Source organism: Pelobates fuscus, chromosome 1 (assembly GCF_036172605.1).
Source record: "Pelobates fuscus isolate aPelFus1 chromosome 1, aPelFus1.pri, whole genome shotgun sequence".
Lineage (NCBI taxonomy): Eukaryota > Metazoa > Chordata > Amphibia > Anura > Pelobatidae > Pelobates > Pelobates fuscus.
The window spans coordinates 302,070,267-302,096,739 of record NC_086317.1 but is presented as its reverse complement, the minus strand read 5'-3'; the positions used below and the strand labels follow the sequence as shown (position 1 = coordinate 302,096,739).

Genomic DNA, 26,473 nt, shown 5'->3' with positions numbered 1-26,473 from the left:
TAAAATGGCAGAGCTATGCTCTGCTTTACACCATACCAGCAGTCAGTTATTGGCTGAGAGCACCAGCTGAGTTCTCATCTAATCATTGTCCCATGACGTGGTGTGAACTAGTCTTGTGCACGGAAGCAAAATTGGGTTCAGCTAAACCATGTTTTACGAAAATGAACTCAAGTTTTGCAAATCTGACAATTGTTTAGTTGAACGAGGTTCAGCTTGTTCTGCTTCCTGAAAAATATTTAAGAAAATGATTTGGACAGAATAAAAGGGCACAAAAATTAATGGTCTAATCAGTGTACTGCTAAATATATACGTAATATAAATATTAGATATATATTTCGCAATAAACCGATAGGCACATTTTTCTGCCACTTCCTACACAGATAAAATGATAAAAGTAACTAACAGATTAGAAAAGAGAAGGAGCAATAAAATAAACAAGTCTATATTCATATACTTATATTAAAGGGACACTGTAGCAAGTGCAAATCGCTTAATCTAATTGAAGTTGTTCTAGTGCTTGGAGTCTCCTGGAGCCCCCCCACTCCTCTCCTCTATTTAGCATTAAACTGTTTCTGAAGTTTGAATACTAAATGAGAGACACCAGCAGCCCATCCCCTCTGGGATGCATTTGAAAACGAAGAAGCATTACCATGAGCAGCAATAGGTGCTTAGGAGTCCCCAATCCCATAGCACACCCTAAAATTAATTACATACCTACCCTCTTCACCTTAGTAATGGGGGGGGGGGGGGGGGCAATAAATCTAAAACCTTTAAAATACATATATATTTTACCATATTCTTTTATTTTACTTCAGCCTAAAAAAGTCCAAATAAAAAAAAATAATAATTTACAACACCACTAATTAAAATAAAAAAAGTCCTCATCACAAAAGTAAAAACTGCACCGCAACAAAAAAATGATCCATCTTCACACTTGGAGTTAACGGCACAGAATGAGCGCTCCTGCTATGATGGCTATCACAAAGCGTAGGAAAATTTCACAGGCTTTGAAATATGACCAACAGAACTCTGAAAGTGTGGGCTAATAAACCAACCAATCAGAGCTCTCTGATAGCCAAGTCTCATGGGTGGGAGTCTGGGGAGGAGACACTGGGCACTAGGTCAACTAATGGGAGCCAACTTGAGGCGGATCCCTGCTAAGTTGTCAAATAGTTTGTAAACTAGTGACACGAGGAGTGTGCAGACCACTCCTGGCACTTTAACTGTTGTTGGAAAACTGTATGGGGTGACGTGACCACTATCAGAGTGTTGTCCTCTAGACTGTCCTTTGTGCCCCATATTGTCAGAGGTGTAGGGAACTCAGTTTAATGTTGTTTAACAGCATTACCGTAAAAATATATATATATTTTTTACAACTTTAAAAGAGAATCTATATAACTTTTATGGTTAATATTTTGATAGAAGCATGTTTTCATATCCTGCCTGGGTGTATTTAAACAATATAAAGGTCTGGTTTGGAGACCGTCTTTAGCCATCATACACAATACCTATGCTTTGTGCAAAATGTAATTTTCCATCTTTACCTTTTACATGTAAACTCTATAAAAACTAGTGGTGTGACATTATGATATGAATATCTATTACATATGTGTGCCTCGTGTAACAATACGATACTGAATCTTTTTAGATATATTTCTATTCAGTGATTTTACAATAATATGTTGCAGCTCCAACCTGCCATAAAACATATATCTTTTTTTTTTTACTTTTATGAGATATGTGTTGTGTAGTGATGTAATATTTGGCTAATAATAAATGTAAGCTGTTCCAGGGTATGTTTTATATTAAGTTTAGACATTTATTTCTAAATCACATTTGAAAACTTTATAGTTTATATTTTATCCAAGATCAATACAATAGTAACACCTACTCTAATAAAGTAAATAGTCAATGATGTGTGCAGTATATATATTATTAAATTTAATGTTTGGTCAAAATACAAAAGATGACTGAGTAATCACTTGATAAAAATCTTTGCTGTAGCTTTTAATAAAGAAGTTTGGTTTTTAACCCCTTAAGGACCAAACTTCTGGAATAAAAGGGAATCATGACATGTCACACATGTCACGTGTCCTTAAGGGGTTAAGGAAATATTTAAGGATAGCCAGGACGGAATCATTAAAGGATTTCTTTAAAAGTATTTCCAATTAAGCAAAAATATATGATTGTCATTGTATTCCCATGCCATGTAGTCAAAGGACATTAACATTTTAAAATAGCTCTGATAATTAATCAAACTAAAGAGCAATGAGTTCCTGGTTTCATATAAATAAATGAATGTGTCAACGGAACGGGATTCATTAGAAATACAGTTGGTATTGACTGTGCCAAACATAAATCCACTAATCCATCAATGAAATATTCCTGGCATGCGGCAAGAGGTAAAGATATCTGGCACCAATCCACACATTAAAAAATGCATGGTTTACCAAGTCATATGGTTTAGGTCAATGACACAACGTAGGGAGGAGGTTTTGTTACAGAGCAGAAGATGTTATCTTCCCCTTGACTATGTCACGTACACATGACATATACATTCCCTTTTTGCAGTTATCTACAATATATACTGGAGTTTTTTTTTTTAATTAAATAAACATACATATGCATACAGTATATCTATCTATAAAAAGTAGGAAGCACAAAATGTTCACAGCACCAGTGAGTGCCAAGGAACCTGTCATTAAAAGACATACTATAGCATTAGGAATACAAAACTATATTCCTAACGCTATAGTGTCTCTCTACCATAAGGTTATTGTTCGCCCCCAATGTTAAAAGACTAAAAAACATATTTAAACTCTTCTTTCTAGTGCCAAGGTCCCTCTGTGCTGGCTCCAACTCCGTCTCCTCTAACATACTGATGACTAATTTAAATGAGTTATATTCAATTGTAAAAGAGAAGAAACATTGGGTGTGCACCTTATTTCAAATCACATGTAGCTACTAACTCGCCTTTTGTTTTTTTATACAAATCCATTTTTATTTTTATCAAACTATCAGTATTTACCAACATTATAATCTCTAGCAGCTGAAGTATAATCCCCTTCACATAGCATGCCAACTTGGGCCCACGTCCTTAATCTTAATATTGAATGATGAGTTTGGGCAAAATAACTCCAGTTTTATTCATCTCTTGCCATAGCTTTACATGTTTAAGACTCTGCCAATTGCCCTCATTCCCATGAACATCAACTCGTTCACTGGCTTATTTGCTAGGTTAAGAAACCAAGGGTCATAAAGCTGGTCAAAAACACAAAAAATAGTTTATTAATGTAAGACCATCCAAATTGTTTGCATTAGTTTCTTGCTCTGTATCTAGTATAAATATATCAATGGTGAATTGACAATGGCTGTAAAAATTGTGTTGACTTGACTCATAATATTGAATACCTACCTCCTTCCCACATGTAGATTCTCAGTCAAAACAGATCTCTATTCAATTTTACCTGACTGGCCCTTATGTTTTTTTGTAGAACTATCTAATACACACTGTTACAATGTATCCCTTTCCAATAGTTTGACAATTTTCCTGTGGTTTGCCAGTCAACGGTCACCTACTTTTTGAGAGCCAGCTTCTATATTGAGGTAAGCATGGCAGTGCACTGACTGAGAGCACATTGCAGAGGTTTTCATCACTCCACAGAGGAAGTGATTGACATCAGCAGACCCCAGATAAAAAGTCAAACCCTTAGCAAATGACAACTTACATTAGATTGGTTATGGTTCTTGGAGTGTCTCTTTAATTACAGTACCCTGAATTCCTTTAGTAAACACAGATGTATGTACCCAAATCACTCTGTTGGCAAAGCCATTTGTTTTGTCAAACCTAAAGTCATCATTTAGTGAAAGTGATCATGCTTAAAATAGTTTTATGTTTTATAGTTTTTGAGGGTGAGCAGAACAATTGTGACTATTCATTGTCTTGGCAGCAGGTTTATGAAGACAAACCTGATTTACAAAAAGCTACCATATATAGCAAGATCGTAAAATCTGGAAAACTGCCTAACTTAATTGCACATTACAGAAAATAAAACATATACTATAAAAGATATTATACTTACTATATATATATATATATATATATATATAAAAATGGAAAATAATCTTGCACTCCATATAATAGAAATATATATATATATATATATATATATATATATATATATATATATGTGTGTGTGTGTGTGTGTACAAAGATTCCTTATTGACAGGTTTTTGCGTATGTTCATAAGAATATAAAAATAAATGTAGATCAGTAGGGCATGTAAGAATGTTTTAAACATAACAGGATATGTTACAATAGGACGAATGTTCAAATACAGTACCTGTATAAACAGTGAGCACATGGCACACAGTTAGAATAGTATGTATTGTACACTATAAGAATCATTTGCTTTCTTTTACATCAAACACTTGCCTACTGTAAGGTTGTCTGCACATGTGTGTTTTCAGGGTTTTTCAATAAACCATGCATTTTGGGGAATTACCAAGAGAATTTTAAACCAAATTAGCTGCAATGGGAAAACTCTCCAACCCAGTTTTTACATCAGCTTGGGTATTTTGGTTTAAAATCTCTTAAAGGAGCACTATAGTGCCAGGAAAACAAACCCGTTTTCCTGGCACTATAGGGTTTTTAGGTCCCACCCTCTCTCGTGGCTAAAACCCTTTCAGCCACTTACCTTAATCCAGCGCCGGGCTCCCTCAGCACTGTTGATCTCTCCTCCCCTGCTGACGTCAGCTCCCGAGTGGAGCCGAATGCGTGTGCGCTGCCAGGACCGCCACGCGCATTCAATCCGCCCATAGGAAAGCATTAATTAATGCTTTCCTATAGGGATCTGAAGTCACGCTGCGTGAGTTCAATTCAATTTTCCCAGTGAGAATCGCGGAAGCGACCACTAGTGGCTGCCAGGAAGACAGCCACTAGAGGCTGGATTAACCCTGCAGTGTAAACATTGCAGTTTCTCTGAAACTGTTATGTTTTCAGCTGCAGGGTTAAAACTAGGGGGACCTGGCACCCAGACCACTTCATTGAGCTGAAGTGGTCTGGGTGCCTATAGTTGGCCCGTTAAACCTGTTAGTGTTTCAAAAATAGTAAAAATGGTTTGGTGTGTACTTTAGTACTTTATAATAACTAGTCAGCATATCATGTACTTCTTAAGATATATTGAAACTTACTGGCATTGCTAAACGTCAAATGTCATCTCGTTGATATTTCAGTTGAACCCACTTGCACTGATCTTTATTTTGTGATTATATGTCAGTAGGCATGTGCATGGGGAAAATATTCAGCTCGGCATTCCAAAATTCGGGACTTTGTCAATTCGACACTTCGGAACTTCGACACTTCGGAACTTCGACACTTCGGCAACTTCGGTACTTCGGTACTACCATGGGAATTAGGGAGTTATCTACTTATTCATTCCTGTCATTACATTGACTGACCAAGTAACCTACATTTTATATGAATGTGTGTTACTTGATTGTTGTAAGTGTTGCAAACGCTTACAGCTGAATCCTGGCTATGTTTGTATACTTTTTATTTAAAATTGTATATAATGTAACATTCTTCTTCTTTCACTGGGTAAGTATATTAGTATTTAGGCAATACTGTGCTTCGGAACTTCGGAACTTTGGCACTTCGGCAACTTCGGAACTTCGGCACTTCGGCAACTTCGGCAACTTCGGCAACTTCGGCAACTTTGGCAACTTCGGCACTTCGGAACTTCGGCACTTCGGAACTTCGGAACTTCGGAACTTCGGAACTTCGGCACTTCGGCACTTCGGAACTTCGGAACTTCGGAACTTCGGCACTTCGGCACTTCGGAACTTCAGAAATTCGGCACTTCGGCACTACTACATTTCGGAAATTCTGTAATTTCGTCACTTCGGGACTTCGACAATTCGGCTATTTGGACATTCGGAAGCCTGAAATTCGGCCAAATTTTATTGTCAGTCAGAAGTGATAACCTAGTGTTGCTAGTGAGTCTGTATTGTAGTTAATGGTTTTTTGTGGGTGTTTTTTTCCCTATGGATATACTACATACATTATAACAGCTTGCTATGTTCCAAACAATATCAATGGCAATATCAGCCTTCTCACCAATCCATTGTAATCACATCACCAGCAAGCATCATAATCTGAATATTTAGTTCCCCCAATATGGCAGCATTTTATTATTATAGGCCCTGATTTAATATTTTTGGATAAACTTTTTAAATGATTTAATATTTTTGGATAAATGTGTGGGGGGGGGGGGGGGGGGAGAATCCAAATATTAGCACATCATAAAATCTATCATACAAAAAAAAAAATCAATATATTAAAAAAAATTATATATATATATATTAAATATTACATCATTTTAAAAGATGATCCAAAAATATGAAACCATTTAAAAAGCTTATCCAAAAACCTTAAGTCAATTGGTCCAAATAGAAATCTCATACATTACAAATGTTTAAAACAAGTCAATGAACATCTTTTAGATTATGTATCATATTATTATTAATTATTTAACACTATTAAAATATTGTTAATAGTAATTTACCACATTTTGATAGTGAAAAAAGTACCAACTGGGGCACTTACTCCCTTCTCCATACCTTATTCCACATAATCAGAGTCAGAACCAATAAGGTGGGGGCTGGTGCGAGATTGTTTTGGACAGTTGTGGCTAGAAGGTAGATTCTCATTTTTTTGTACAACTCCCATTGTCAGGGCTCCGCGGGCGGCGGTGAGGGGAGGCTGCAATCCTCTCGCAGCACTCACCCTCGGTCCGTCGCCGCCTGCGGTCCCCTCTCCCCTTACCGATAAGCGAGCGGCGTCCTCTCCTCTTGACACGCCGCTCGCGTCCTCCTCTCCTCCTCCCAGCGGCAGCATGTCTAACGCTGCACGCTGGGAGCCGGCACTATTATCTAAGCGCCGGGGTCACTCACGTGACCCGGCGTTAAAGCTACAGTGCAACAAACACAGTGGGGGGTATAGATATCCCCCACGTGTGTTTGTTAATACTGATTGGTGGTTAGCCAATCAGGATTCAGGCTAGGATTTAAATACTTACCTTTCCTGTCTTTCTGTGCCCTGTTGTGGTCTTTGCTTCATAGTATTGATTGTGAACGTGTGCTTTCTGGTTACGTACTCTTTGGCTTGTTATACTGACTTTGTGACTTTCTCCTACCCTTTGACCTCGGCTTGTTTCTCGTTATTCTGTTTTCTGGTTCCCCTTACTCGGCTTGTCTCCTGACTATTCTGTGTGTGCTTAGCCCGGCCACTCTAAGGACCGGTACTGCACACTTTCTGTGTGTGTGTCTGTGTGTGTGTTAGCGTGTTGGGTTCCCCGGAATCGTGACACCCATATAGCTTGAATTGTGCTGGCTCTGCCCCTGATCTACCTCTTTGTCAGCCCCAGCCAATCCTATAAGGGAAGCACTGTGATTGGATCAGGCTACCGCTTCTGCTGATGTCAGCAGGCAGTGGGCAGGTCTAAAGGAAACAGGAACAAAATATGCAGCTGCAGACTTGAATACAAGTAAGTTTTACTATTTTTAGGGAGGTATGAGGGGACTAGATGGTGGTTTTAACCCTATAGGGTCAGGAATACATGTTTGTGTTCCTGCCCCATAGTGCTCCTTTAATATTGGTGTTTGCATGCAGGGATGTATTCACAAATACATCTACCCTGCCATACACAGATTCACAGTGCCATACACACTGCAACACAAACATACAGACAAGCAAACACAAATATTTAAAGAGACATACACACTGATGCACACACTAACACCCACACACACACTGAATCTCAGCCTATTTCTGGACCCCAATCTGGATATCCCTCCTGTGTCCTGTTTCGGAGGCTGTAATGCACACTGCTCATTTATCTACAGTGCTCCCTGTGGTCTTGCCTCCCTCTCTTGGCAGGTGGGTGACTGGCCCCACTCTGGTTACACCGACGGTAGTTCTGCACCCAGTTAGGGGAATGCATGAGTAAGCAGCATCTCTTTGTTGCCTATTGTTTAAGTGTGTTTAGCATTATATTCAACTTCCTTGCAAATTTACTATTTGGTTATATTTTTTGGCACACAGATATATTGGTTTTCAATGTAGATATATTTAAATGTAATACAGGGCAGGTTGTATTCTGTACACTGTTTAATAGTATCTAGGGTGTTTTGCTAACTAATAATAGCACTGATACTACTGTATATGTTAATATAGATGAACAAGTAGGTTTTGTGGGTAATCACAAAAGGCAAAAATAGTTGGTGGTAAGGGCGTAAGGGCGTAAGGCCATTTAGTCAACTTAAGGTTTGTAACGAAGACCAATGGTAAACATGCTGACCCAGCTTTACTGAGCATATCAGTAAGTGCCATCAGTCTGCAACTTCTGATTGGGCGTTGCTGATAAATGTTGTGTGGATGATGTAAACTGCAGTTCATTTACTAAGCTGATAATTCGTACTTTACTATGAAGCTTTATTTACAGTAAATCAATTCTAAAACTACAATGGTGAGATGCATCACATCTCTGTTGCTATATTAGATTCTGCACTCATATGAGCCATTCCAGGAAAACAGACTAAAGAATCCATTTCTAAACAGTTAATTCAAAACCAAATTGAAACATTTAAGCCAAAAGACAGAAGTGGAAAAAAATATCCAATTCTACTTTGTTCACAGATTAGATACACTGCCTAATATTTCAGAATTTTCTTTTGAAATCATCCTAAATCAATGCACCGTTATTGGACTAAAAAATGGTGAAATTGTGAACACGAGATATTTAAAAAAAATAACCACTGTACCTCCCATCAGTCATAGACTAAGTGGTATCCCTTCAGGTTTTGTCTATGATAACTTTATTCTAGAGACACCAATGAAAGGTTTACAGGAAATGTCATGGCAGTTCTTCCTTCAACGCACTGGCAGCAATGCAAACTTTTTGTGGGCATGTCCATCTAAGTGGAAGCACATCTACAACTGGCAAGGCAGAGATATAGCTCAAAATCTAGGAGAGTTGCCCATTCCTATGCTCATTTTAAATCATACCTACCACCACTCTTCATCAATGGAACATGTTGCATCCATGACAACTTCTGTAGTCATGCCTCCCCATATTTTGCTACATGCAGAGCAAAAAAACAGGGCACACGAGTGTACTGAAAATGGGCAGCAGCTGAAATAGCCTGCCCCGCTCAGATCTCAAGCTGGTTTACAGAGCCATTATGCCATTACAGAGAGAACATCTCTGAAACATATCAGACTGGTCCCACCCATACGGGCAGTTCAGATCCAAAAAGCCAGCAAGTTCCCTCTGCACGAGAGACACAGCAACTCCAGACGATCATTTCAGCCTTGTTAGGCATCATCAGTGAGGCATAGCTGATATCTCGGTAGGCACCGTGAGCAAGGGGTCCACGCCTGGATTACCCTTCAAACCTATGGAGAGCAAAAAAAACGGGAGCAAGAATATTCTGAGAACGGGCAGCAGCTGAAATAGCCTGCCCTTCGGTGAGTCCCCGCTCAGATCTCCAGCTGGTTTTAGCTCATCTTGTTCCATTACAGAGAGAACATCTCACCCATACAGGCAGTCCAGATCCGAAATGCCAGTTTTATATGAATACAATTTTCCCAACATATGAGCTATGTTACAGCGCAAAATATATGCCACTAATGTATGGCATTTTCTCTAAACTTAAAGGAACACTAAAGGGTCAGGAACACAAACATGTATTCCTGACCCTAGAGTGTCAAAAATACGGTCTAGTTCCCTCTGGCCCTCCCTTACCCCCTAAATATAGTAAAATCTTAACTTTATTCCAGTCTGGTTGTGCTGGCTTTGCCCCTAAACTGCCTGCTTGGGTGACATTGTGACAGAAGTGGTGATCTCAACCAATCACAATGCCATGGCCAATCAGCATCCCCTAATCGAGATGCATTGAATCAATGCATCTCTATGAGGAAAGATCATTGTCTTCATGCAGAGGGTGGAGATACTGAATGTCAGTGCTGCACGCTCTACAGCGTTTATTACAAAAAGCCTGCAAGGACTGACTATACTCACCAGAGCAACTACATTAAGCTGTAGTGGTTCTGGTGTCTATAGTGTCACTTTAACATAAAAACAATTGCAAAAGAAACAATTAACAAAATGCATTTGTATAAAAAAAAAAAACTACCCCTAAATGACAATATGCAGTATATAACATACATTCTGCTAGTTATTATTTTTAGCTTTTTATATACATGTGTCATGCACTGAATGTTTGATAAGTAAGCTTGTTTGAGTATAAGACAGCAGTTACTACATCATTTTCTCTCAGGCGCTTCATGGTTTTCTGTGTCTGATGTTTCTCTCCTGCTCAATTTAGGATGTTATGACTGGGCGCTGTGTGTAAGCAAAAGGAAGGGACTGCATGTTGTTACACGCAGACTTTCTTAGAGGCAACGCATTCAGGTGTATCATCCCATGAAGAGATTTAGTAAGGAATTTAAAGGGATAATTGTGCTGGAGTCAATAAAGTAAATGGTTAGGCTAAATCAAGGGGATCATTTCTTCTTACAGTGCTGGATAAAATGTAAAATAATGACGGTAAACTTGACAGAGAAGGCCCTTATGGTTTAGTCTGTGGTTTCCTTCAAGAACAAACCTGTCAGAAACTTGAGAGAAAGATAAATATGAGTTGTGAAGATGGGGTATTTATATGTATACAAAGATGTGTACAGGAAAGACTGATCACCTTGAGGACAGCATCCTGGATACTATTTACTTGTGTATTAAAAGCCTATCTACAGTTAATATACCATAGACTGTTAACTACAATTTCTGGATTCACTTTATAAACATTCATTTTAAAAAGCTACACAATGCAATCTTGTAAATTGTGTTTTTTTCCTAAGGGTGCAGCGCTTTTACAGCACCATTTAGAATGCCAGGTACATCATTACTGAGTGGCGTACAGCAACGCAGTCTTTAATATTTTGAGGGCTTAACTTTTATGGAGTCTGGAGAGGCTACGCATGGTGATAAACCTTGTCTGGCTGAGAAACTTTACTAAACACCAGATTTTGCCCAGTTGGACAAGATTCAGTGAAAATGACTTAATAACTACAAGAAAGAAACAGCTAAACAGCTTGATATAGCTAAAATAGCCAATATGATAGCAATGTGACATGTTGAGATGTAGACTTGGCTTTATTGGCCTTCAAGGGATGCTATAGTACTAGGAATACAAAGTTGTATTTCCCTCATTCGTCCTCAACAGTAGACAAAGGGTTAAAAAAAACCTTTGATTACTTACCCAATCCCAGCGCCAATGATCTTCGGCACCTGATCGGCGCTCTGCCTTCTCCGACGTCATCCGGCTAATGCGCATGCTTTGATATGGGGATTTCACTAACACTGGATGTCCTCATGCAGAGAAAAAGGACGGTCAGGGTCAATTAGGCAACCTAAAGTCTAGTAAAATCCCGGAAGCACCTCTAGTGACTGTCTGGGAGACAACCACTAAAGGCTGTTTTAGTGCTGAAGTGTAAACATTGAAGTTTCTCAAAAACTGAAATGTTTTACATGGCAGGACTAAGTATGACAGGGACAGTGCACCCACACCACTTCCAGGACTAAGTATGACAGGGACAGTGCACCCACACTACTTCCAGGACTAAGTATGACAGGGACAGTGCACCCACACCACTTCCAGGACTAAGTGTGACAGGGACAGTGCACCCACACCACTTCCAGGACTAAGTGTGACAGGGACAGCTCATTGAAGTAGTCTGGGCGCTGCCTATAGTGTCCCTTTAATTTTGCATGTCATGCCATAGGAGGACACCGCATGTTAAGAAAAACCCTCAGTGCTGATTATATTCTAATTATAAAGGTTTTCATAAACAGGTCAGACATTTTCCTTCTAAAACAACAAGAACATCCTTGCAGTGTGAATAGTATTGTTCCCTTACACTGTAATTTTACCTTAAGCTAGGACTTTAAATGCTTTTACCTCTCTCACTTGTGACATATTTGAAAAAAAACAGAAGCTATGATTTACGTTCAGTCATTGTGGCCTAAAATTAGAGATTTACTTTCAACTCACTTTGACCTCTAGCTAGTTCATACTGTAGTAAATTATTCTGTAAGTAACATTTCCTTATGGCTTTCTATAACTTTATATCATGAAATTTGTCCCATTTTTATTAACGGTTTCAAAATTAAAAGTAAAATGGAGCATTTCAGCAAACACCTGTTTCTCTTAAAATGATCAGCTGTGCCTTAGTAAAGCCACTCTATGCATGACGTGATTGTCTATAGTAACAAATATTCCTGCAAGATAAACACGGGTCTTGAAGCCATCAACAGCTTGTTGGCGTTTAATATGATGAAATATTGAGAAGCGGCTGTAAGGTTTTGTCGTTGGCAGTCATTATATTTAGATACACTGCATAATAATTACATGATGCACTTGTGGAAATCTAAGCAAGCTGTCTCTGCAAATGTATCACCTCGAATTAGGCATGGTAATTCTTCAAATAACCAAGTAAATGCCAGAGATTCTAATTTGACACATTGCTGGGTATTAGAAAAGTTAGCCTTACAACATGGTCAGGAAGCTTCTTGTCCATCGAACTTTTTAATTTGATCTATTTATGGTTTACTTCCCAGGAAATGGTAGCACAGAGATTCTAGCGTTGTTACATTTCAGTGTAGTTGTGAAGCTTTAAAGTATAATTATTATAACATTCTTACTTAGCCTTGATTGTGGGTTTGCAAGAGCAAGGACACCTTTTATAATGGATTCATGGAGAGAACTCTCCATGATGTAACTGCTCCTGCACTAAATTAAACTTTATTTTTGTTTATTCTGTATGACATCTAGTCACCCAAGTGGAGGACAAAGTTCAGTTGCCCAAACATAAAAGCAAAAACTGTTGAACCATCTTTTACTTCAGTTGTGGGATGGAACAGCTGCTCACAAGCATAGCATTGCTGAGTAGGCTAGAGCTCTGAGTAGGCTAATGTTCTGTAGGTGCCACCTGTTTTCATGTAAAGTGCATTAGTTTAATTCGTCTTTAAACTAATCGATTCATTTGACAACAAATCTATTTCTCCATAATAAAAAATGTTCAATACATTTTTAATGGATGAACCGTTTTTGTTTGTTTCCTGATTAGAGATTAGAAGAATTCTCAGCTATTTTTATGAACATATCATTTAAAAATTATAAAAAAAAGGGCTTTGTTTTGCATGAATTGCTTAGTTTCTAAAAAAAAATTGATTTGTTTAAACATGAATAAAACAATTGTTAGTTTTTAGTTCTTATAAAGTAACTTAAAGCGGCCCATACATTTTTTTCTCTCAGTTTTCCTCTCCTTATGCCTTTGGTACCTTAACAATTACACTCTCCCTGTTGCCACTTGCCATTATTTATATTTATTATTGTATTCTTTCTTGTGCTGGATCTCAATATGCAGCCATTTTGTTCTCCTTTGTCCATGATATTTGCCCTTCTGTAGGATTGATCAAACTGTTGTATTGTGGGGGGCGGGGCCGGGCCGCCAAGCCGAGCGGTCGCAGGGAAGAACAGCTCCTGCACAATAAGCCCCATATACGCTATAATCTGCAATTTATAAAGCACCCAGCGACCAACAACCCTGACCTGCAACGTATGCGGGCTACCGGAGCCGGGGAGAGGCTCGCTCTTGAAGTTCCAGTCCCCCGGAGGTGGGATCCCTGCAGTACCCAGCGGGACCCGACCTGGCGGTGAGCGAGGCGGACGGCCGCCGCTTCACTATCCCGCCCGAAGGAGCCGAACATGCCAGTGGTACATCGGCTGGCCCGGTCCTGTTCCCCCCCCCCCCACCGGACCGGGGGGGTGATCCCGGTTCATGTCCCACGACCACACTCGGGGATATTACTCGACCACCAAGCAGGCCTGAGACCCGCGGTCAAGATGGCGGCGGCCACGTGTGTGGAGACAGAACCGCAGACCCCGGGGCAGACAGCAGACAGGTCCTGGCATGGAGCACAAGGCTGCCGACATATGGTGACCCACAACATACAGCAGCCCCTAAATCCGGTGACATACCGAAACCAAGACCCTGCACATCGCTCTACTCCCGTGGACGGAGCTACCCGTGGGACCGCACGCCCTTCTTCTGAGCTGGGCGCTCACCGAGAGGAACTCCTCTACAGCCTGCCATATTCCCTGGGAAAAGACCGCGATCCGGCGGACCCCGGGGCCCACGATCCTGCTGATGGGATCAATGGCGACAGGGCACGAGCGCCTGCTAAGGCCTCAGGCCGAAGGCTGGTGACCCATGGCAGTGGTACTGCCACAATGCCGGGAAATCTTCAGACCAAGCAACCGAGACACAACAGCATACCCGGGGGGAGCTGCAGAAGAGCACTAAGAGTATCACCGGACACACTGGCCGCCACCAACCGGACTTCCCACTCGATTACCCGTGTCATGGGCCGCAAACCCTGGATACCGCCGACAGGTACATGTCTGTGGACTGCTTCGGACTGCCTTACTGCCTGGCCACACTAAACTCAGGTTTCAGCAGGTGGAACCTGTACACACCAGAGCACGGCAAGCAAACTCCTCTGGGCAACATACAGTAACAGGCGGGACATTTTTCACCTAAGTATTTGACGTGCACACTGTTTACTGCCTAAACTACTTAATATATGTCTCCTCAATGTGTCCAGTCATTCACGAACATCCTTTAGCCAGTACTGAACAGCTGTATTTTCATGTTGTCTATTGTCTATTGTCATTGGTTAGGCCCATAGGCCACATGCATCCCACTGTTAAATATCGTATGTTAACATAACTATAGGCTACTCGAGCTGCCACCTTGAAGGCGAACCAACCTGTTAATCTGCCGCTGATAATTATTTATGCACTCGACCCCAGTCTGGCTGACATAGGCTGCAGTTGAACGACATACCATGACCTAGCTACTCGAGACACTAAATTACAAATTATACTCTGTACACTGTATTGACCAGCCTGACATCTGTTGGCATTACCAAACAGTATAGCTGCCCTAATACCGCTGATATAGTCTGCACCGCTGCTATCTTGGCCTGCATGGTTCAGCCTTAACTTAACTTACTTACCTAAAGATGCCCCACATGATAATCTCTAATGGAAAGCTCTTACTCACGGTATTGCATCCTACCCTAGCTTGCTTAAAACTCGTTTCCACTAAGCGACTCACAAAATATAAAATCAAGGCATTACATTCCTGGAAATGTACCTAACTATGTTTTCAATGTTATATATGTACTACCTATGCATTTCCCTCTCTTTATTTTGTATCCCTCATATATGCCTTAATAAAAGAAAGATTTACAAAAAAAAACTGTTGTATTGTGGGTGAATTTGATTGGTATATGAAACATAACCTTGCGTTAACCTCTGATTATTGTCAAGTTTTTGTCAACCTGTTACACAAGGAAACATAGCCCATACTTTTGTTTATTTTATGAAACTAGAGAGGTCAAAATTAATAAATAAAAAAAAAAAAAAAAATAGAGATTCTGACACAGGGAGTTATATAGAAGCTTATTAGATACATTTTATTTTTGTTGACCGCGCTGCTTTAATTGAGCTAATAAGGAGAGGTAGGTACAAGGTGCCTTCGCTTGTGCCCTCTGTAGTCATTATCAGCCTGACAACCAAAAGCAGTGATGTAATTTTATGATCCAGTCATGAGGTGTCATCAAAAATATATGATGTGGATGGGCGGGATTTGCAGCAGGGAGACTGCCTCAGTTGTCAGGCATTCATTCCCATTCGGGATCACCATGGACGGTAAGTATCTAGGCTGCAGGTAGGGTATGATCATTAGGGCTTGCTATGTCACCTTAATGGTGTTAAAGCCATCTTTTTGCTGGATGTCATAGCATGCCCTAATTACGTTAACGGGTTAAGATTTAACTACTATTTAAAACTAACACCCATGTACCCCAGTACTAAATTTAACCCAACTTTAACCCTAAACTCAATAATCCTAAACACTTCCTGCACCCAAACAATAAATTTAACCCCACTCTAAACCTAAAACTAATTAATCCTAAACATTCCTTATACCACAACTGTAAGCCATCTTAGCTTTTAATCCTTTTAACACTAAACATCCTATTTCATCTAACTCTGATTTTACAGGGACGTGGCAGCACCATTTCATCTCTTTAAATTGGTTATGGTGCCTGAAGAGATGAAGGGCACTCACCCGTCATTCAGTGTTAAACTATTTTGGAGCAGCTAAACACGGAAGAAGGTCACTGGTTTACCATAGCCCTGCCCCTGTGGGAGGTTTGGCTAAGATAGATACAGTGAGAGGAAAAAAGTATTTGATTTCCTGCTGATTTTGAACATTTGCCCACTGACAAAGAAATGACCAGTCTATAATTTTAATGATAGGTGTATTTTAACAGTGAGAGACAGAATAAAAATAAAAATAAAAAAATCCAAAAAAGTGCATGTCAAAAAAGTTAGAAATTGATTTTCATGTCAATGAGTGAAATAAATATTTGACCCCTTCGACTTAGTACATGGTGGCAAAACCCTTGTTGGCAATCACACAGGTCAGACGTTTCTTGAAGTTGGTCACCAGGTTTGCACAAATCTCAGGAGGGCTTTTGTCTCACTCCTCTTACCAGATTCTTTCCAAGTCATTAAGGTTTTGAGGTTGACATTTGGTAACTCGAACCTTCAGCTCCCTCCACAGATTTTCTGTGGGATTAAGATCTGGAGACTGGATAGGCCACTCCAGGACCTCAATGTGCATCTTCTTGAGCCACTCCTTTGTTGCCTTTTGTTTTGGGTTATTTTCATGCTGGAATACCCATCCACAACCCATTTTCAATGTCCTGGCTGAGGGCAGGAGGTTCTCACCCAAGATTTGACGGTACATGGCTCTGTCCGTCGTCCATTTGATGCAATGCGGTTGTCCTGTCCCCTTAGTAGAAAAACACCTCCAAAGCATAATGTTTCCACCTCCATGTTTGACGGGGAGTATGGTGTTCTTGGGGTCATAGGCAGCAATCCTCCTCCAAACATGGCGAGTTGAGTTGATGCCAAAGAGCTCGATTTTGGTCTTATCTGACCACAACACTTTCACCCAGTTCTCCTCTGAATCATTCAGATGTTCATTTGCAAACTTTAGACAGGCCTGTACATGTGCTTTCTTGAGCAGAGGGCGCTGCAGGATTTCAGTCCTTCACGGCATAGTGTGTTACTAATTGTTTTCTTGGTGACTATAGTCCCAGCTGCCTTGAGATCATTAACAAGATCCACCTGTGTAGTTCTTGGCTGATCTTGCATGGAGCACCAGACCGAGGGAGACTAAAAGTTTTTTTGTGTTTCTTCCATCTGCGAATATTTGCACCAACTGTTGTCACCTTTTTACCAAGCTGATTGGCAATGGTCTTGTAGCCCATTCCAGCCTTGTGTAAGGTCTACAATCTTGTCTCTGACATCCTTGGACAGCTCTTTGGTCTCGGCCATGGTGGAGAGTTTGGAATCTGATTGATTGCTTCTGTGGAGAGGTGTCTCTTAAACAGGCAACAAGCTGAGATTAGGATCACTCCCTTTAAAAGACAAATGGGAGCCAGAAATCTTTCTGATTGATAGGGGATCAAATACTTATTTCACTCATTGGCATGCAAATACATTTACAATATTTTGGACATGCGTTTTTCTGGATTTTTTTTATTCCTTCTCTTACTGTTAAAATACACCTACCATTAAAATTATATACTGCTTATTTCTTTGTCAGTGGACAAACATTCAAAATCAGCAGGGGATCAAATACTTTTTTCCCTCACTGTACACGCTCAGCCAAACACAGCTGCCGATTGCAGTTTAGGCTGATGTTTCTTCATTAGCCCAAGCAACACAGAGTATTGAAATATTAAAAATGTTGAATGGACTGAAAGTAAAAGGCTTCTCTAGAAACTATAACTACTTCTATCTTTCTTATCTGTAACCCGGCATGTATTTACACAAAAATACACCAAAGTAGCCAAATGAAAAAAAAAAAAAATCAAAACATGGCCAAGTTAAACATTTTGCCCACTTCAGCTATGTTTGCCTACATTCTGCACATCACATCTCACAGCTTCATTAAGATGTGCTGGCACATACTGTATTTGTTTCAGAGACATCAAACATTATAATCATACATTACTGTTACTAAAATCATCACAGCTCGCAATGTGCATTGCACAAACATATATTGATATGTTTGTGGCAGCTGGATGCATAAAACAGAATTTTACAAAGCCAATTGTGACAATTTTGTACCAAGACTCAACCTAGAGAGGGAAGTAGCAAGAATGTGCCAACCTACACAAGTAGCATATCCTAAATATAGGCTTGAACCTGCCCCATGGATGAGTAACATGATATATTTTACCATAATTGCTTCCAAGTGAAAGCTTTTAATTATTTGATAATCTGTGGCATGATTCCAGTAGAAGGCAGTTTAAGGTTAAGAAAACCTTTCATAGGTTGGTGTGGAATTCTGAACAACCAGGGGCACTCCTGCCTTTTATTCAACTACGATCAAGTAACAGCTGTAGGAAAGTTCATAGTCCAACTCTGTCCCAAGTTCATTCGAGCTACCATGCCAAAATATTCTATTTCTATAGAGCAAACCAAAACAGAGATAAAGTATAATTCAAGCGTTTAAGTTCAATGAGTAACTCAGTTATAAATAGTATTGTCACTTTCTTCATTGGACTTAGAACAATTTAAACGAACACTCTAAACACCATTATCACTACAATGTACTGTAGTGGTTAGGAGTGCCCTGATGCTCTCCCTCAGTTTAAATAGTCCAACCATTTTACAATAAATATATAGACACAGAAGGTAATGAGATTCGGCTGTACATAATTTTACATTACATTTTACAATAAGGCACCTCTCCTGCCTCTCAGAGAGCCAAAAGGTCAATGGAGGCCTTAGCTTACTGGCTGAGAGTGATCACTCAGGAGAGCTAACTGAAAAACCCATTGTCATGAAAGGTTCTTATAGATTCCACAGATATGATGTGCAGTGTAAATAGTAAAAAACCTACTAACAAGTAATGCGGAAACCAGGTAATTAATGAAGCCATTTTGTGGATTAACTGGGAAGGATGGGATCATCATTCTGGACCTTTGCAGAAAGCCAAAGGCACAGACAATCTTTAACATGAACAGATGAAATAAACACACACAATTAATAACTGTTATTTAGTTAACAGTGTAAATGTACACTAACTAGTAGTGACAGTTTCCCTTTAAGAATATGATGTGTGTGCTTATTTCTTATGTTCAGAGAATGTGTTGTTTTTTTTAAACTGTGTTTGCAGCATCTCCCACTCTGTCTGTTAAATAACATGTTTCTTTGCACCAGCTGTCCGTGCTTTATTTACATTACGTTTCCTCCCTTCAAGATCTGCCACAATCATCTGTTGTTTTCCCAATAACTGCAAATTTCGCCGTTACATCTTCACTTTTCTACATTTACTATTCCGATTAAATTGTGATATTCAACTCGCTGTTCTTTTGTTGTTGTTGTTGTTGTGGGGGATAATCTTTACAATTATCTCTCAGTTTCTGCAAGGATAATTTTCCCCAAGAACAGCATTGCTTATTTAACCATTTTAATGCCATATCTATCAGGAATTTGCAAGAAGTTTCACTGTTTTAAACCCAGTTAAAAATGTCAGTGGCTGCTCTATAATTCTCACATTGACACAAACTTGCCAAGGAAATATTGGGATGCTTTTTGTCAGTTGCTCCATATTTAAAATTGCATCACAAAAACAAAATATAATAAAACACTATGACACCATAACATCTTCATCTAATTTTTACCATAAGAGTTTAAACTGTTTACAAATGGTTATGACGGTATGCACCTTTCTTTTACAGATTTCTTAATAGTAAGCTAGGGATAGGCTGAGAGCATCTTCAAATCCCAGTCCAAGGCTTCCAGATTGAAGCCGAGGGCTGGGAAGGATAACGAGTGTTAAACCATTTGTAAACAGTACACAGGACCTTTTGGCACCATAACAACTTAAATATGCATATCAGCATGTATATCTTCTTGTCACTAAAGTCACCAGCTGTTGTTAGTTATTAACTGCTAATGTCCCAAGTGCCTGAATGTTGTTGAGGAGTTAGCATGGTGTTTTGGGAAGGCGCTGTCAGGTCTCACATGCAAGCTTCAACAGAGAAGCATCGTGCAATGCAGTGCATACATATACATACAACGGCAGAAGAGTCACGCTGGAAAGTGAGACATCCTGGAGGCATAAATCTCCAAAGTGTTGTCTTGATAACCACCTTTAAATTTACTATTTGTCACTTAACAACATTTCAGTTTTTACCATCCAGAATCTTAGAGGGCAATTATAGGTAATATGTCTAAGATTACTGAAGTGGTTATGGTGCAGGATACTGTCCCAAAAGCTCTAAGATATAGATATTCACTGTGGCAAAACAAGGCTTTAAAGTGGAGCTTGTATGTTTCCCTAGAAGCCCTGTCAATCAGGCAGCCAGGAATCACATTTTATGGCCTTATGTGAGGGAATGGAAGACTGCAGTGACAATATACTAGCAACGTAACTACTTCAATAAACTGAAGTGGTTATGGTGCCTCGGGTCTCCTTAGTAATGTAAAGTTTTAGTAAGTTTGTAACTGATTCAATATCTGATGAAACTGGGGAAAAAAAATCTGCAGTGTGCTATTGACTTAAATACAAGTTGAGAACTGACTTGTACTGCTCAGCAGGGCCGTAATTGGCCAGGGTTACCAAAAACAGAATTCACTCTAACTGTGCTGTTTGTTAACTTGAGCTCTTGTTGTTGAAAATCCAGAGCCTTTCCCTGAGCAATAAAACTCACAGGATTTCAGGTGTACCTGCCTTAACCAACAACCAGTGTAAATGTAATAGGTTACAACAATGTTGCAACATAAAAATGTTTTAGATACACTGTAGGTTCGTATTTATTATATTTTATTTTTATTTAGCTTCAATTAATATTATCATTTTGAATGGCAGAAAATGTACTATTTTTTGCCCTTAGCATCAAACAATATTTATAACTATGCATATTTAGTTATTTTTTGATATTAAAGAAATGTAAGCACTATATAATGGTCCCAGCATGCCACTGGAGCTGCCCCCAGTAATAATTAAATTGTTTGATTTGATACAAACCAAAATGTCCTTGTGTAAGGGTCTATGTCTTGGACTTTTAGTTGGCATATTGCTATTGTGGAGATTACACCTTTTTTTTTTTTTTTTTTACAGTTTTGGCCAAATTTATACAGCATTCTCTGGTTGAGTGTGTCAAATGAAGATAACATAGTTACACTTTAACTTAAACTGCACCTATTATGCCCCAAACAATTTATGCTCAGTAGATTGAGCATAAGATTTCACCTCAGCATGCCTTGGCATTGACTGGCATGAGAGCAGAAAAGTCCTCCCACAGGATGTCCCTCTACTCTCCACCCATTTCTATCGCCGGCTTGGGAGTATAGGAACGGAGTTGATGATTCCAATGATTCCAGTGTGCCAATATCACTGACAAGATTTGCCCTGCTTGGGGTTGGGTCCTAAGCAGGGCAAAACAAAGAGGACTTTGGGGGGAGCGCAGGTAGGAGTGGAGGACGGCCAGGAAGTGGGTATTACTCAAAGAGCAACAACCGCAAAGTGGTGTTGGAATCTTTATATTTTACATTAAATGCATTGTATTCAATTTATATGGGAGCCATTTCAACTAAATTCGTTTTTCGATAACAGGTTCACTTTAAGTTGTTTTTTTCCTGCAACATTGCTTTTAGCAAATATATTTCTTAAAAAAAAAAAAAGCTTAGTGAATCTCCCATTAATCTACTTCCAGTGATGGATTTTGCTATTTGAACTCTTTTTTTTTTCTTACACGCTTATGTTTAAGATCATATGCATTTCCACCTTTTGAATAGAATAAATATTTCTAATGGATGTGAAATCTCACTTCAATAATGCACTAAATTTAAAGCAAGAACAAGAAAAGAATACGCCTGAAAATATGAAACGATACAGAAAAAAAAAAAAGACAAAATGAATCCTTGTTATAAATTTTTTACTTACTCATTTTGCAGCATTACATTGGGTTCTCATAAACAAAATTATCCTTATCAGACATTATAAATGTAAAATCAGTATATTTATCCACCCTTAAAGCAAGACTTGGCAGAGTGAGAAAGATAAACAAGTAATGGCTGCTATTTGCTGCCTATTTTGCAGTAGTTAGCAAAATTCTCAACAAACTCAGCTAGTCGAAGTCAAGGAGAGATAAAGAGCAATGCTATCCTTTGACTACAACTCCCAGCAGGTTCCGTTAGCACGGAGAAAGCTGTAAATCCAGTGGGAGGCTTTCCTCTAGCCATAAACTAAAGTAAAACTCAGAAGTTTTATTAATGTGCAGCGATCTGAAAAGTAGTTCAAAGTGAGAAATCACTATGGAAACCAACACCGTCAGCAATTATCATCCATAATTCATTTTTCAACATTTAAAAAAAAAAATTGTACCACCATTACGATCAGAATACTTCGATAAATCTCCCAAACAAGTGCGTTAGTAAAGTGAAGAACCCCCCCTCCATCTATGCGTTCATACAAAATACTGTGTTAAAAAGAGCATATGTCCTTTAGAATATCATGGAAACTGAAGAGAGCCATCTAATAGTGAACAATCATCATTTCAGTCTTTACTATAGCCCCAACAAACAAAACCTTAAAAAACTTTAAACTGTTTTCCAAGTAGCAGACATTCCAGTCTGAAATCTACCAAAAACAAACTATGATGTCATTGTGGACTTTTTTCTCTTAACCATATATTCATTTATCTTTCCTCCAGCACTGTGCTCTGCTAGGTTTGATAAGGAATGGTTTTCACAGTGTGTAAGTCATTCACACATAAAGTGTTTTCTAGGCAGAAACAGGACAGACAACAGCATATTGACAGACACGTTCTAGACAGACAACAGCATATTGACAGACACGTTCCTTTATGAAATTATCCGACATTGTATTTCCAAATCAACCATTACTCTAAAGATTAAACATTAATGAGCTATAGGTCAGTAAGAATGGGCTCCTCTGTAGGTGCAGTGTTGTGCAGCCAGCCAGTTCTGCATTCACTCCCAGTAGGCTGTGTCCTTTTACTGCGTTACCAAGTATGTTTATATATAGCTAGCGATAACCATTTATAAAAACACATATATACGCAGAAATAACAGCAGTATTGCGGCAAGCAGTGATTCTTTAACCCCTTAAGGACCAAACTTCTGGAATAAAAGGGAATCATGACATGTCACACATGTCATGTGTCCTTAAGGGGTTAAATGGAATAACAATTCAATTTACACGCTTTTTGGGAGCTCCCTCTTTTCTTCAAGTCACAAGTAAAACCAAATTCAGGGTAATTTACTAAAGGGAGAATTCAAAGTGAATTTAAAATTTAAGGCCAGAGTTGGTGAATGAAAAGCATATCTATCTTAGCGAATGTTTCTAGTTTGGCTATTCTGATTTTTAGGCCAATAAAAAAAGTACTATGACATAATTCAATACTGCATACTGTAATTATGTTGGCAACTGAATTGCAGGCCTAACACCGCTATATATATATACATACACACACACAAACACACACACACATTTTACCAGGTGGAAAAATTCTGACGTTATTAAAAAGCTATAATAATTTGAAGTGGAGTGCGCTGAATTTTGAATGCTGTATTTATTGGCTCCCAACATCACCCTGCTAAACTATGTATGATTAGGCGAGTGTAGCCTTTCTGTTCTGTGTAGGTTTATATATATATTTATGTATACATGTATCATTAAAATAATATTCCATACAGATTTTCACACTCTAGAAAATGCATACTTTATAATACCATTCAATTAGCATCAAAACTATAAATATATTTCACAGCTTAAAAATACCGATATACAAAAAGACGTGTGTTATCTATTTACTTAAGATATATTTGTATATAAAGGAGGATTAAACAAGGATTTTATCTCTATGTGTAGAATATACATTTACTGTCTCTGTACACAGAAGCTCATGAGATTCAACAGCTTAAGGGCTTGTATTTGCAGGTCTTAATTCCTTGATTTCATTCAACCTCAGCCAAACTATTGCTGAAAGCCCCCTTGCCCGGATAGGGTAGTTTATTAAAGAGATGTGCTTCATATTAGGAATGCAGGGAAAAAACACATTTAACCATAACTGATGTTTTTTTTTTCTCTAACTATTTAAGGGTTACAAAAAAATGATCAAAATTAATCTTAAACATGCTTTGGTCCTTGATTATATCATACATATAACATGCATACAATATGTAGGAGGCTACGTACAATGAGCAAATCTAGACACAAGTCTAAAAGTTGAGCAGTCGCCATGGAAACCAATGCAATGTTTCCCCTGTCTGCTCCACTTTTACAACTTTGCCCAGAATTGTTCCCAATTAAACTTAACTTTTGTTCAACACATCTAGATTGAGTAGATATATCCTTGCATATATTTAAAAAAATGGTATACAAACAAATATTTAGTTTACCAACATGCTTAAGAGGAGAAAAATTGCCCAGACGTACCTGGTCTAGACTAAAGTGTTCCGTACTTCAACGGGTAGAAAGGAAGTTAATCCAGATGTAACCCACTCCAAATAGCAGGAAAGGAAATCATAAGTGATGCATTTAGCCAGCAAGCTGGCTCTCCTCAACTCTGTGAGTGACCCTAACCATCTGTGAGGCTATAAACGGAAGCCCTTGTAGGTTCCCTGTCTTTCCTTGTAGTTTGTCAGGAACGTCTGTACTGATCTTTCTCTGCAGTGAACATGTGTTTGAAAAAGTTTTGAAAGAGGTTTTTTTTTTTTTTTTTTTTTGTATTGGATATGTATATGTATATTAACTCTCTGACACCACCTAGAGGTTTACCTGATATGAGTTATTCCTCCAAGATCCCATAAAAAAAAAAAAAAAAAGAAATACTGGTTTGCTTCAAGGGATATACTTTATCATAAATTTATCTGTCTAATTCTAGCCTAGAGAACTAGGAAGCTTGGCATAGTAAAAAGGGGTTTTCCATTAAGTTCTGAACCTGACGTGAAGGCGGCTTTGCTTTCAAGTGTACCCACTCTTCAAAGTCATTAGCATATGGCACTCACTAGTGAAAGATTACCTTAAGGGCTTGCAAATCTAGTCTCTGAACACAACGAGAGTAGTTTGTTTAATCATGACAGAAAGCTCTGCAGGTGGATCGCTAGGCCTCAACAGTCTCTCAGGCCTAGAGGCCAGGACAGCCTGCCTTAAGTGAGAACATTTTATTGTTCTAAGTGACTTCAATGAAATTGAGTAATGGGAGTTTGAGCTCAAGGCTTATTTCCATGTGTTTTTTTTTATCAGTATAGAATAAAGTAATAAACTGATCAGATTTTTTTTAGAGTGAAAACAGGGCTAATTGCTATTCTAGAAATCAAATATGAAGATTGCATTTATATTTTACACATATTATTCAACATAACATAAAGTTGCATGATTCAGGTTACTGTTACATTTTTCAAATAAGAATACTATTTAATTTAAACACACACACTACACAACACTATAATAAAGGTACAATGCACTTTCAGCTACCTATACAATAATAAATATGGTTTAATATAGTTAGATACGCTTTCTAAATGATTTAAAGGACCACTATAGTGACAGGAATACACACATATCACTATAGCCGTAATATCATTATTAAGCCTGTGGCTGCTCACTGTTAAAAAAAAAAACAAACAAAAAAAAACCTCCCAAGCCCCCATCTGTGCCGTGCGAGTGGGGGCTTTTAAACTGAAGGGGGGACCTATTGCCCCCCCCCAGCCCCACCCCTGAGCGGCAGGTGGGGGCCCTGGATGACAATGGGGAGCACCTATCGTGTCCCCCCGGTCCCCACCCCTGAGCGGCGGGTGGGGGCCCTAAATGAGAATAATGGGGGGTACTATTGTCCTCCCCCCAGCCCCCACGCCTGAGCGGCGGGTGGGTGCTCTAAATCAGAAAAACTTTTGTACTTTTGTACTCCCTCCTGGCCCCCACCCTTGAGCGGCGGGTGGGGGCCCTAATGAAGAATAAGGGGGGAACCTATTGCCCTCCCCCCAGCCCCCACCCCTGAGTGATGGGTGGGGGCTTTAAAGTAAAATAAGGGGGGAGACCTATTGTCCTGCCCCCACACCCCTGAGCAGTGGGTGGAGGCCCTAAAGTAAAATAAGGGGGGAGACCTATTGTCCTGTCCCCCGGCCCTCACCCCTGAGCGGCGGGTGGGGGCCCTAAAGTAGAATAAGGGGGAGACCTATTGTAACTGTAAACCCCCCCGGTGACTTGTGGCCCCCAAACCCCTAGTCA

At 39.2% G+C, this 26,473-nt stretch overlaps 1 protein-coding gene across 2 annotated transcripts in view; it reads right to left on the bottom strand.

Annotated features, from left to right (window-relative positions):
- The window catches only part of EDAR (ectodysplasin A receptor), a 135,934-nt gene extending 111,032 nt beyond the window's left edge, over window positions 1–24,902 (bottom strand). For both annotated transcript variants that reach the window (XM_063444622.1, XM_063444623.1), the window contains exon 1: window positions 24,680–24,902. The gene's annotated coding sequence lies outside the window, so the exon portion shown is untranslated. The remainder of the gene's footprint in view (window positions 1–24,679) is intronic.
- Window positions 24,903–26,473: the final 1,571 nt, after the last annotated feature.